The following is a 12,956-nucleotide window of genomic DNA, read 5'->3' as shown; positions in this document are numbered from 1 at the left end:
TTTTTGGAATATACAAGGAGAAACGACACTTCCATTGCCTTTATTTAAACTCCATTATCTTCATGACTAAATTGGCATCAACCTTAACAAGTTTCTGACTATGGGAAGTGTGATTTTCATGCCAATTAGGCCTTAACAATTTTGGAACCTTAACAAGTTTCTAAATAGGTATTTCTAAATGTAATTAACCCTTTATTTTTTGGAATATACAAGTAGAAACGACACTTCCATTGCCTTTATTTAAATTCCATTATCTTCATGACTAAACTGCCATCAACCTTAACAAGTTTCCGACTATGGGAAGTGTGATTTTCATGCCAATTAGGCCTTAACAATTTTGGAACCTTAACAAGTTTCTAAATAGGTATTTCTAAATGTAATTAACCCTTTATTTTTTGGAATATACAAGTAGAAACGACACTTCCATTGCCTTTATTTAAATTCCATTATCTTCATGACTAAATTGCCACCAACCTTAACAAGTTTCTGACTGTGGGAAGTGTGATTTTCATGCCAATTAGGCCTTAACAATTTTGGAACCTTAACAAGTTTCTAAATAGGGGTTAATTATATTTCTAAATGTAATTAAGCCTCTAGTTTTTGGAAAACACAAGGAGAAACGACACTTCCATTGCCTTTATTTAAATTCCACTATCTTCATGACTAAATTGGCATCAACCTTAACAAGTTTCTGACTATGGAAAGTGTGATTTTCATGCCAATTAGGCCTTCTTCTAAACAAAAGCTAAAATAAAATAATTATGTGACCAAGATGACTTCCCAACAGGAAGAGATTCATGCTTCAACTTAAGTTGGTTAGTCAATATATCGTGATTATTATCAATTATAAGGCAAAAGTAATGTTTTGGTTGGCTTTTTAAATCTCTAACCTTTTTGTCAATGGAACCTACTTATAATATTTACTAAATGAGATTCCCCAAAATTACTTACAGTTTTCACTGAATGCACATATATACTTTCCACCATTACTGTTCTAAATTACAACCAAACTATAAAATTATATTCAAAATCAACGCTGTTAAGGATTTTTTTAGCATAATTAAATTTGGAATAGTTGTATAATGTTGGTTTAAACCGTGATTATCTTGCAGATCTTTTTCTAGATAAATATCATAACTTCATTAAATATCAATGATAGAAATCATATCAAATATACACACATGGACAACAAGTCTAAGGCACAGATACCTCGAGACAAAAATAAAAAATTACACTTGAAACTCCAAACATAATCAAAAGTTAGATAAAATGCTCATAGTAAAAAACATCCATACATGTATTCAACCATCAGATGTGCTAATTATTTATTTAAAAATGGTTATTAGATTGTATTTCTATTATCTTTGAATTTCATATATATTTTTTGGTTTTTAATTTTATTTTTAATTCATTGGGTACCTAGACCCATGAGCATCTAAATCTGCGTTTTCTTTTTCTTTACTAATGAGGTTTTATAGAGTGTTTGATAAAATTGAAATATGAAATCTAAAAATTGAAATTTAAGTACTTAAGTCTGAATTTACTGAGATTCATTCAATCAAATATGTTTAATAACTTGTTAAATTTGAGAATTGAATTATAAAATTTCATTATATGTATATTATATAGTTTAATACCAATACTATGTTTTACTATTGAATCGAATTAATTCTTTAAATATCACTTGTTAATGTTGCTAAAATGAAATCCCAATATGATGAAAAGAGAATTTGCATGTGTATTTATGTATGCAAATGTGTCCCTGAAAAGAAATATGTGTGTTTTTATGTGTATAATAAACAAATTATGTTTGAAAATGTGTTTGACAAAATAACGTGCATATGTGCATGATTATGTGTGTGTGTGATAAGGGTTTATTTTACGTATTTTTAAGTGCATCTTATTAGTTGATTTTGGTTTGATTATTTAGTTTTATAACTAAAATAAATAGGTTTTGGTAAAAATATACATTGTTTGGTAAAAGTGGCTATTATTGCATTTCTATTGATTTTAATGGTAAAAACTTCATTTTTTTGCAGGTTAATGATCCAATCACCAAAGGATGTCAAATGAGGTGAAAAGTAGATAATTGGTGACAAATTCAAGTGGTAAAAAAGAGAAATGAAGTGAAAAACGTTTAAGTGAAGAAGTGTGATTCAAGACAGTTTTGAACACTCTTTGGTATTTCGACTATATCTAGAGCTACACTTATCGGATTGAGGTGATCTTTATACCATTCTTAAAGCTAAGAAAGAGACCTACAATTGTTGTGAAGACATCGAAATCCAATTCTGCTGTTTTCATGGACAAAAAGTTAGAATACAGAAGCTGCATTCTGTGGTCGAAAATTGAAACAGGGGTCTGACCAGGTGATAGTATTTTGATCATATATCAGGCTACAAAGCTCCGATTTGGATGATTCTTGAAGCATTGTAAAGCTAACTCAAAGGGCTACAACTTTTGTGTTTTGTACAAAAGGTAGTTCGGCCTTCATCATAGATAAAATTGCATTTGAAACAAGGACAAGTTGAAAACGCGAGTTGACAAAAACGCGAGTTAATGCCGCGCTTTGTGTAGGCGCGTTTTGTAGCCGAAATTCTGCAATTTGCTCAGCCATTTCTCTGTGTTCAGACTACTTTCCAGCTATAAGTTGCAAGGGAATTCGGTGCACATGCTTCAGAAGACAAAATGGCAGATAATATGGCTTATTTTCAAGTCAAAAACCTTGGTTATTGACTATCTTAACAAATCTAAGATTTGGGAATCAAAAGGTGGAATTTGACTTGGAAAAATGGAGCTCTTGAGTAGTTTTTATGTAGAGACATTGGGAGAGGTCTGTACATCCAGACGTAGCTAGATTTTCTGATAGCAAATTCTCTCTAGCTAGAAAATATTAAGAATAGAGAGACATACGGGAGAAAGCTTGGACTGCAAAAATGTAGCTTTGCCATTTTTCTTAGTGTAGGATAGTTTAGTTAATAGTTCATCCATTCTTGTTTATTAGCTAGGCAAAGATAAAGATGGAGGATGAAGAAGGCAAGGAGATGAACTCATGTGAACAAGGGTTACATTCCTTCCAAATTCTTTATCTTTGTACTTGATTCCAAGTTTAGTTAATATACAAGTTCTAGATTTTATGTTTAATATTTGTCTCTGAAGTTTAAGCCTTGGGTTTGGTTGAACTTTCTATAATTGTTAGTGTTTATTATTTGGTTATTTGATTGCTATGATTTGAGCAAGTTATTTAGCATTTTGGCTCTTTAAATCATGATTAATCTGGTACCATTGATTGTGATTGTCTAAGGTGTTGTTTCTGCAATGAAAATTGAGATTTAACACTAGTTCAAGAAGTGCTAAACATAGGGAGTACACTCACGAAAGTAGAGGTGCACCTATGTGGTTTTTAGTGATTCATTTCATGTAATTTCACTGAAGAAATGAACTTGTAGCTAATTTCATAACCATGAGAATAGGTATAGATTAGTTATAAGTATAATTGATTCACTACGAAAGTAGGATTCAAATGCATAAGCAAATTACACCATAACTAGCCTAGATGTAGTACTCAATGATCCAAATATAGCACTTGCATGAGTAGTTAGGGATACCACAACTTAAGGAGCTTTTATTTGTTATTTTGTATAATTTCAGTAAGTTAAATTTGTTATAATTCATTGATAGTCTAAATAATAGAGAAGCTTTAGTAATACCGGTAATTGTTCACTCTTCCCTGTGGGATCGATCCGATATATATCCTAAACTACTAGTTGACCTGTATACTTGTAGTGAACGGGTGTAATTCGATTTTTTTTAACTTGCACGTATGTAAAATACCCGTCAGTGTGTGAGTGAATATGTATATGTATGAAAGTGTGTGAGGAGAAAGATTGTGTATGTGTGTGAGAGAGAGAGAGAGAGAGAGTGTGTGTGTATGTGTGTGTGTGAGAGAGAGTGCATATGTATATTTATGAAAGTGTGCGAGGAGAAAGAGAGTATGGGTGTGTGCATGAAAATATATCATTATGTGAAATTAAAATAATTTTGAATGAGTAGTATTATCACACTGGTATAAACATTCAGCAAATTAAGCTATCTACCTTTCGGTAAAAATTTTATAAAGAAATTAAGTGGGTCTTAATTATTAGGGATAAGAAATTATCAAACAAACTTAATAGAAAAATCAATTAATGCATTAAATTTAAGTACTTAATGGATTTATCAAAAAATCTGGTCTCAATATTAATAAATTTAAAATTACTGGCCTGAGTTTGGATCATGTGAATCCAACTTAGTCCTTTCCTATTGATATGCTAAGGAAAACCAAGAATGTTTCCCTAAGATTGAGTCTAAAACTAAAGGACAAAAGTTGTCCAAGGAATATAGTTCAAATTCAATAGTATGAAAATGAATAACTAAACAAAATTTTAAAGAAATAACAAAGAAAAAGAAGAAAACTAGGAGGTTGCCTACATAAAATTCATCCATATGGTGCTTTAGCATTAATAAAAGGGTTAATAGCAAAATGCACCCTCAAACTATTTTTGGATTGTAGGTTGCATCTTAAACTATGAATTGTAGCACTATAATTCCTTCATCTATTTATTTTTAGCACCTTACCTCAATCGATTATAAATCAGTCAAGAAAAAACTTTGATGACTATTTTGCCCCATTCTGAGTAACCAAAACCCCTATGATGACCATTTACTATGGTCACATTCTTTTGCCTCTCCCTATGAGATACACTCCACTCTCCAATCTCTGGAACAACCCCAATCCATTTCCATTTCCTTTTCTTCACTGATTATTTGTCCTCAAACAAATCCCTTATCCATTTTTTAAACTCCCTCACCCCTCTGATTCTTTGTTCTCAAGCAAGTCTCAAATTCTCCTTTCCACTCTTGGAAAACATATGAATCAATTGCAGTTCCTCTAAAACCCCAATAACCTTCGTCTTTCTATCCTAATCTCAAAGATGATGCCTATCTATTATCTCAATTCCTCCATCCCAAATGAATTAGGTTACGAGTTGTTTTTAGGTCTATGGTTTTGGTTTCATTAATGATGGGTTTATCTTGGTCGCTTGTTTTGGTTTTTCTAATTTGGTTAGTTTGCCATGTGTTTGCTGTGGTTATGAGTTTGGTGATAATTAGTTTTGATCTATGGTGCTGATAGGGAATCTGAAGTGGAATTTGATGGAAACTAATTTTGGATTAGTAAATAAGAGATTAAACATTCTAATTACCCAGACAAAAGCATAGGTGAAGAGATTTTTCTTTGCTTTTGCTGTGAAAAAATGGAAAAATAATAGATAAGAAGAGAAAATAAAATCCTTGCATGTGAGCTTCTAAAATTGCTTGTGATGCCATTAATTATTTGTAAATATGATTGTGGCCGCAATTGTGGGAGTAGTAAAAGATCAAATTAGGCACAGTATATTTTGCAAGGTTGTTGAAGTCTTTTCACTAGCCTGTATGCCACCAAATTAATGATAATTGAGTAATGTGCTAAAAATTCAAAGATAAAGGTAGTATATTGCTACAATTCATAGTTAGGGGTGCAATGTACAAACCGGTAATAGTTTAAGGGTGCACTTTGCAATTAAGCCTTAATAAAAGTAATACAATTAAAGGGAAAAGATTTTAGATCCCAAGGTTGTAGACAAAATAAAAATTGATGAGTAGAGGCAATATCTGTACGAATTTTAGGAGTAAAAAAGAAGTGCAATATGAAAATGTCCAAAGATGAGGACAACCCCTATGGAAAAGTATTAAATTAAAAATAATAAGTTGCAGAAGGAGACGCAAGACTGTAGGAGTTGGTGGATATTAACATATTTGTTTCTTGCACCCTACCATCGCCCGCCCCGCCCCGCCCGCGGCGCCCATTTTCCTTAGATTAGAAGCCATGACAGAAAAACCTTTGAAAGAATGTAAGGGGCAAAAAATTAAAAGATGATTGCAGGCCAAGAAAATAAGGAGCACATTGATGTCGTAATAACACTTTTTCTTTTAATTTTCTGGGGTCCACTTTTAGCCCAATTCGCGGGACAGGTGGGATGAAAATCCATAAGAGAGGAGTCTAGAAAATGTAAAAGGAGAAAGAATTTTGATTGATTAGGAGTGATATATTATCGGAGTTGAAGTGAAATAGGGAAATAAAAAAAGATCAAACAATATGTCAAATTTACGCTTTCTTGCTCTTTGGTAGCAGAATCAGTGCCAAAATTTTAGGAGGATACAACTTTATACTGTAATCTAAATTTATTTCGAGAATCAAGAATCATGGCTAATATTTTGTCAAGAGGGAAGACAAGAAAATGGGCCAAGACTAGCATTGGACCAATACACCTACAATGTTTCTGTTTTTCTCTCTCTTTCCCTTGGAGATTGATTTATGTTGTCTTTCTTACTTTCATTGCTGTTAAATAGCTATTTGCAGAAATGATTGTTGCCCCAGTTTCTTTTCCGTGAAATTAATTCATTAGCAAAGTTGAGATACAGATATATAGAAATTGACCATAATTAGATTGTGTAAATATTCTATTACAGCACAAGCCTAAGATTTGGTTCACTATTTATATACATGGATTACCGCAGCCTACATTCTCTTGTGCCTCATTCGTAGTCTCCCTAGAGCCCTTGAAAACTCTTCTTTCAAGGGTTCTTCCAGAACTTCCGGGCATCCCACCATGAAGTACTCCTTCAAACTTCTTCGTAAGGTAAATAAATAGGATTCAATCTTCTACGTGACTTTATGTTGGTTAAGCATGGTTTTAAATGGATGTGCTCGTTATTGAATCGATGCTTTTTTTTTCCCTGTTCACAGAAATTTCTTAGTTTTCAAAAAGATGAAGTTTGTCTTTTTTGTTTGCTTCTTGAATTGCCATCACCCAATATATTTATAAGCAGTATATAATATTTTGTATTCAACTTGAAATTATGCTGAACTTTATAATTAGAAACTTTAGCACAATAACTATAGTTTCGTCATAAATCCACCCGTCTTTGTTTTTCCTTTTTTTCCTTGTCTGAAATCCACCCTTGTCATCTATGAATACAGTTGGATCTATAATAAATTGTGGTAGTTGGCTTGGTTAATCAGAAAAATCAATTTTCTTGTTCAAAGTTCCGAGTTTTTCTTTTTACTTTCCAATAACAAATTAAATTATAAATTTTTTCCAGTTGCAATAGTGTATAATATTGTTGATCCGTTCCAAAATCTCTGATCATCATTTTTTCCCCTTTTGTTGTATCATGATCCCCGATTGAAGTGTGCAAAGAAGTTCTTGAGCAAAATAAGGATGGCCAAGTCTTGCGCAAGCAAGAACCATAAGGCAAAAGCAGCACCGCCATTGCCTCCGCCCACACCTCGGGCTGCTCCACCGTCTCCACCACATGAAGAAGGGGTTCACGTTCAGGTTCAGGTTCACAATGGAGAACATGAAGTGTGCAGGGGCGGAGACTGCAATTGCCTTGGTGAATTTGTTGGCAAACTGTGGACAATCCCGGGAATGAAAAGTGTTGGTGTTGTCAACATGGCAAAGCCAGGAGATCGTATTGATGTGGAAGAATTCTTTGACAAAATAGAGAAAATTCCAGAACTGGAAAGTATTGAAGTGATCAGCATGGGGAATTCGGGAGCTCATATGGATGATGAACAGATTCTGCTGCCACTGTCCATGCCTCTAGTTGCTCCACCATCTCTGGTACCGGCTCCACCAAGTAAAGAAGACGATCATCCAGAGGATGGACCGGTCGACTGTGATCGCCTCGGAGAATTTATTGACAAACTGTGGACAATTCCTGGGATGCACAACATCGAAGCTTTCAATCTGGATAAATCGGGTTTCCAGATTCCTGGTTAATGACCTATGTGTGGTGTTTACTTATGAGAACCCTATTTTCTTTATTGATTGGTTTTTCGCATTCTTTTGGTAATAATTTTACTGGTGGATGATTTCTTCGTGGGAAGTTGATTTGCTTTCTTAGGTACTACGTATCACGTTATTGTTTTCTTGGATGAGAACGCAATAAGAGTTTTTACTCACTTTCTTTGGATTTCCTGATGGAGATTTGCTTAAAGTAAATTGATTACTACTTACCTTAATTTTTTCTTGCTTGAAAATGCAATTAGGGTTTTTATCTACTTTATTTGGATTGTAATGTTTGTTGTTTTATAGCACTTATTGTTGCCATATTAGAATGTTATGGGTCTTTGTTTTCACACATTATGTTTGGTTTCGTATAACGATTATACCGATTAGCGCTTTCAAAATGATTTAAAATATGTCAGAAAAAAAAAGATGATTGTAAATACATATCTTGCCTCCACCAAACATCACCAAGAAAAAAAAACCACTGTCTTGTTTTTTAATCAATAAAATAACATAAGTAAGCTAAGAATTCTTTTGGGTTCATTTTTGGCTAGGAATATCTTTTCCTTATGAAGGCCAATTTTACCTCATTTTGTCGTTTGTCCATGTTTTTTTAATCGTATACTGAGATTTGTAGCGTAGAATGTAAGGATGGGAAGTGTCTAGGAAATGTCTTATTAGTATTTTTCCTTTGACTAGCTGCTGGCTAATTAAACATCTTTTTTTTCTGATTTTAAATTGTAAATCTTGTCCCTTGCTAAAGTTAACTTTTGTTAGTTAAATTATTTCCCATTTCAATTTCGGTCTCAGTTCCTTCGCCTCATAGACGTTATATCATCATGGTGAATTCTTTTTCATGATATATGGTATATTGTTTCCTTCACTGGGACAACACACCTTGGGAATGAAAAAATGACACAAGTAGACTAGTTATACGTATATTTTACACAAATCCTACTTGGGTTATTCAAACTTGATTATAATCGTATTTAAAGGTGGTAATTTTTGACACGTGCAAATAGGACACAAACATGATCTAAAAAATTGAACAAAATATGGTAAAGAACAATTTGTATAAAAAATAGGTCAAAACAAACACGATACACAAATAAAATGAGTTGTAATGGATCAATCCATGTGTTGACATGACTAATTTGTTACTAACATGTTAAAATATTTTTAAAAAAAATGATACTCGTATTTCCTTCTAAAACTACACCAAAAAAATTAGATAGTTTCACTTGTAAATTTAAAGTTTAAGAACTAAAATAATAAAATTAACCAGGTTTATATAGTATTTTTATAGCATTATTGAAAATCCAAACTCCACAAATCCACGTATACAACTTTTGTGATTTTAATTTTTTGCTTTTTGCTTTCATTCTTCTTTTGTCAAATTCATGAATATACACAATCTCTATGATTTTAAATATTTAATTCCCGCCTTCATCCTTCATCCTTCATCCTCAAATTGCCGAGAACTTTCCTTTAGATCAATTATTTCTTATCTATTCTTCTTTCTTTTGTGATTAAAAATTCTTTTCTAAGCTAATTTTGTACTCTCAACTCATTTTTTTGGACATATTCTTACATATACTATTCTTCCCTTGCATGATTTTGCGTATTCAATTCTTTGAAAGTTTTTCTTTCTTTGTGAAATTAAAACAAAATTAACTCTTTTTTTTGTATTTTTAATGAGGTGATAATGCATTCAAAACTCATATAGGTAATATTTAATGAAAAGTTACAACTGAAAAGATTAAAAGAAGAACATATATTTTTTTAAAAGAGACTCATGTTTTACTCTTTACATATAGTGATTTCTATGCAAAATATTAAATGGGTCAAACTGGCTTAAAACACAAAATGACACTCCAATAAGCAGATTTTAATATGAATATGACATGAAAGTCAAGTATGGCATATATATATATATATATACACATATATGCATATATATAAAAGTTTGGACTCGTTTAACATGAACATGGTTATGACATGACGTGAACAAGACACAACATGAGTCTGAGTAACTTGGTTCATTTAAACCTCTACTCCTACTATTATACACTAGGAGCCAAGAGCAAGCGTGTGCCAAAGAAATTAGATATTATTTATTATACAGCTTCCTAAAAAGTTGTAGCCTAAAAAAATGAAAGGTTTTTTGTCGAACAGGTGTCCATAAGACACTCATTAATATACCTAGCATTCACCTAATCAATTATGTATATACATATACTAACAATTATTATCTTCCCCTGCTTTTATCTACTTTCTCTCTTTAATCTTATCTACCCTTTCTTGCATTTATTTACTTTTTTAAATTAATCTTATATTTTAAAAAATATGATGTCTGAAAATATATCTTAACAATTGCCCATGGGGCACCCGTTGGACAAACCCAAAATGAGATGAAATCCTCAAAAATTGTAAAATGTTAAAAACACGTGGGTTCAAAGTACGAGCTTCAAATTTTCTGTTTGAACTGCTTATCTACATGGATGTCATATTAGTTGTATAATAGTACACACATAAAATATTATTCTACTATTATACAAGCTTATAGTGCAGTTTTAGATAAACCTCTAGTTATCACAATTACTACTCCCCATGTTGGCACTGTAATTGTTGAATTGACACCCAAGAGATTTTGGACTTGATAATGCTCTACAAAATTAAATAAACGTCCCTACATGAAGAATAAGTTTACAGCTCCTAGTTGTGTCGCCAATTAAGTTCCAGCAATCAATAAGAAAATTTAACTAATTTCTATGTCCTGAGGAATTAAAAATGGAAAGGTATACATTCCAAATAGATTGTAGCACTTAAAATGACACTAGAAAAGCCCTGGTTCCTTGGTTGCTTCATAAGTATGGGCTCCTGGGGAGTTTCTTTTAGTTTAGCATAAATGCATAATTGGAGAAAAAATAAATAAGCAATACAAATAAGTAGAAAAAGAATCTAGAACAAAAGATTGTAAAGGAAGAACTGGACTATAGAGGCAATATCTTGACAAGTTTTAGGGGAGAACCCCAAAAAAAAAAAAAAATTACATTTGCTCACCCTATTTACTGGTAGCTTTTTAACTTGTGCTTTCCCCCATCGTTGCGTTTGTCCTTTTCTTTTAAACTTCATTTTATTTTTCATTATTTTTATTTTGTGCTTTTTTTTTCTTTAGTTCTAAAATATTTAATTGGGAATCAACAAATTTTATTCTTAATGATAACATGTCTGTCTGATGGTGTATATGAGATTCAGCATAATATGTAACTGGGTTCAGGTACCATAACTTTCATTACTGAATCAATTTTCTACTGTAATTACTTTCGGTTGTTCCTGGCAACATTCAACTGTGCATTTACCGATCTAGTCTACATAATACTGCAAGATTAAATGCAGCCATCAAAGCAAGTTCCATCAAATCTCTAGCTCAAAAAAAAAAAAAAAATGCAACAGCCATGAATTTATTTACTGGTTTTTACTGACTAAACAGCATTAACGAGTTTCCAATAAAAAAATAAAGCATTGACATGTTGAGATCCGAGATATTAAAGTCTTAGGTTCAAATTCCCTCTCTACTTCTTGTCTCCAAACCATCCCCTTTTGAAAACAAAAAACAAAAAAAAAAAAAGGTTTTTTTAAGCACTGAAAAAGAATGCTTAAGCATAATTGTTCTGTCTATGAAACATTGTCCTGCAGATTTGACTTCCAATTTTCAGCCTTTGCATTTTTTCGGATGAGGAATTTCTTCTTGCTCTTCTACTCTCATATTGAGTTCAACATTGTCGGTGCTAAGTTTAGTTATCATCAAGAGTTAACCTTATGTTCTCCAAACCGGTTCCTAAATTTTAGTGGCGGATCTAGAAAATTTCTTAAGTGGGGAACTTTTTAACTCATCTCTAAAATCTTTTTTGCTCAAAATGAAATTTTCAAACACTGTTTTGTACGCTTCAGACTGCATAAGAATCCTTGCCAAAGCATTCCCAAGTGTACTATTCCAAAATTCAAAACTTTAAATTGATTTTAGCAATAAATCAACTTTTTACACGCGTAGGAGCAAAACAATAGTAAAAACTGACAATATAAATAAAAGAGCTCAATTTTTTTTAGATATTGACTTGGTAAATGAGTTTTTAGATTTAGGCTATGTTTTGTAAAATTAAAATTTAAAATCTGAAATTTGAATCCATTAAGTTATTGAGTTGTCAACTACTAAATCTGATACATTTGAATATATATCACAATAAGTGACAAACGAACAGCTAATCATTTATTTTTTAGAACAAGTTTCATCTAAAAAATTTAGTGCAATTTAATTAATTTAAATATTCAATTTTTGTCTATCAAACACATCTAAACATATTAAAAGGTGAATCTATTAAGTTTAGGTATTGAATTAAATTATTAAATAGGGACTTAATGTTGAGATAATAAACATGAACCACTGGGTTACTAAAAGAGAATAAAGAATTTACTCTAAGGTTTCTACACTATAATATCATCCAATTACAGCATAATAGATGTATAGGTTAATATCTGCTAACTACATGCACAAATATAATTGATATGGAAAGGCCGTGAATACATTATTGAGAAGTTTGAAACGTTAAATAAGATATGCATGAGCATACCTATTCAACGATTTTATTTATTTTTCCTTTTCTTTTCTTTCTTTTCCTTTCCTTTCTCTCAATCTACGAAGGTTTCCTTTACTTGAAGAATTTTTTTGCTTGAGCGAAAGGAAAGGAGGGAAAAGAAAAAGAAAGATTGATATTCCTCCTTTTATCTTTTTCCTCCTTTCCTTTCTCTCAATCTATGAAAGTTTCCTTTTCTCTTATATAGAAGAATTTCCTTTTCAATTTGTCATGTTGGCCGAAAGAGTGATTAACGAATGAATGGTGTTGAAGAATTCCTTAAAAGCTTGCACAATTACACTTGAAGCAAACCTCTTAGTTTCCATTTTAGCCCTAAGACTTGCATTCATGGAAATAAAAACTAGAAAGTATGAAAGAAACCAGATGAATAAAAATGTTCTTCGAATATGGCAATTCCCAAAGACTTGACAATAAATAAAGAAAGAAC

This window comes from Coffea arabica, chromosome 11e, assembly GCF_036785885.1.
Source record: "Coffea arabica cultivar ET-39 chromosome 11e, Coffea Arabica ET-39 HiFi, whole genome shotgun sequence".
Lineage (NCBI taxonomy): Eukaryota > Viridiplantae > Streptophyta > Magnoliopsida > Gentianales > Rubiaceae > Coffea > Coffea arabica.
Note: the sequence above shows the minus strand (reverse complement) of the source record.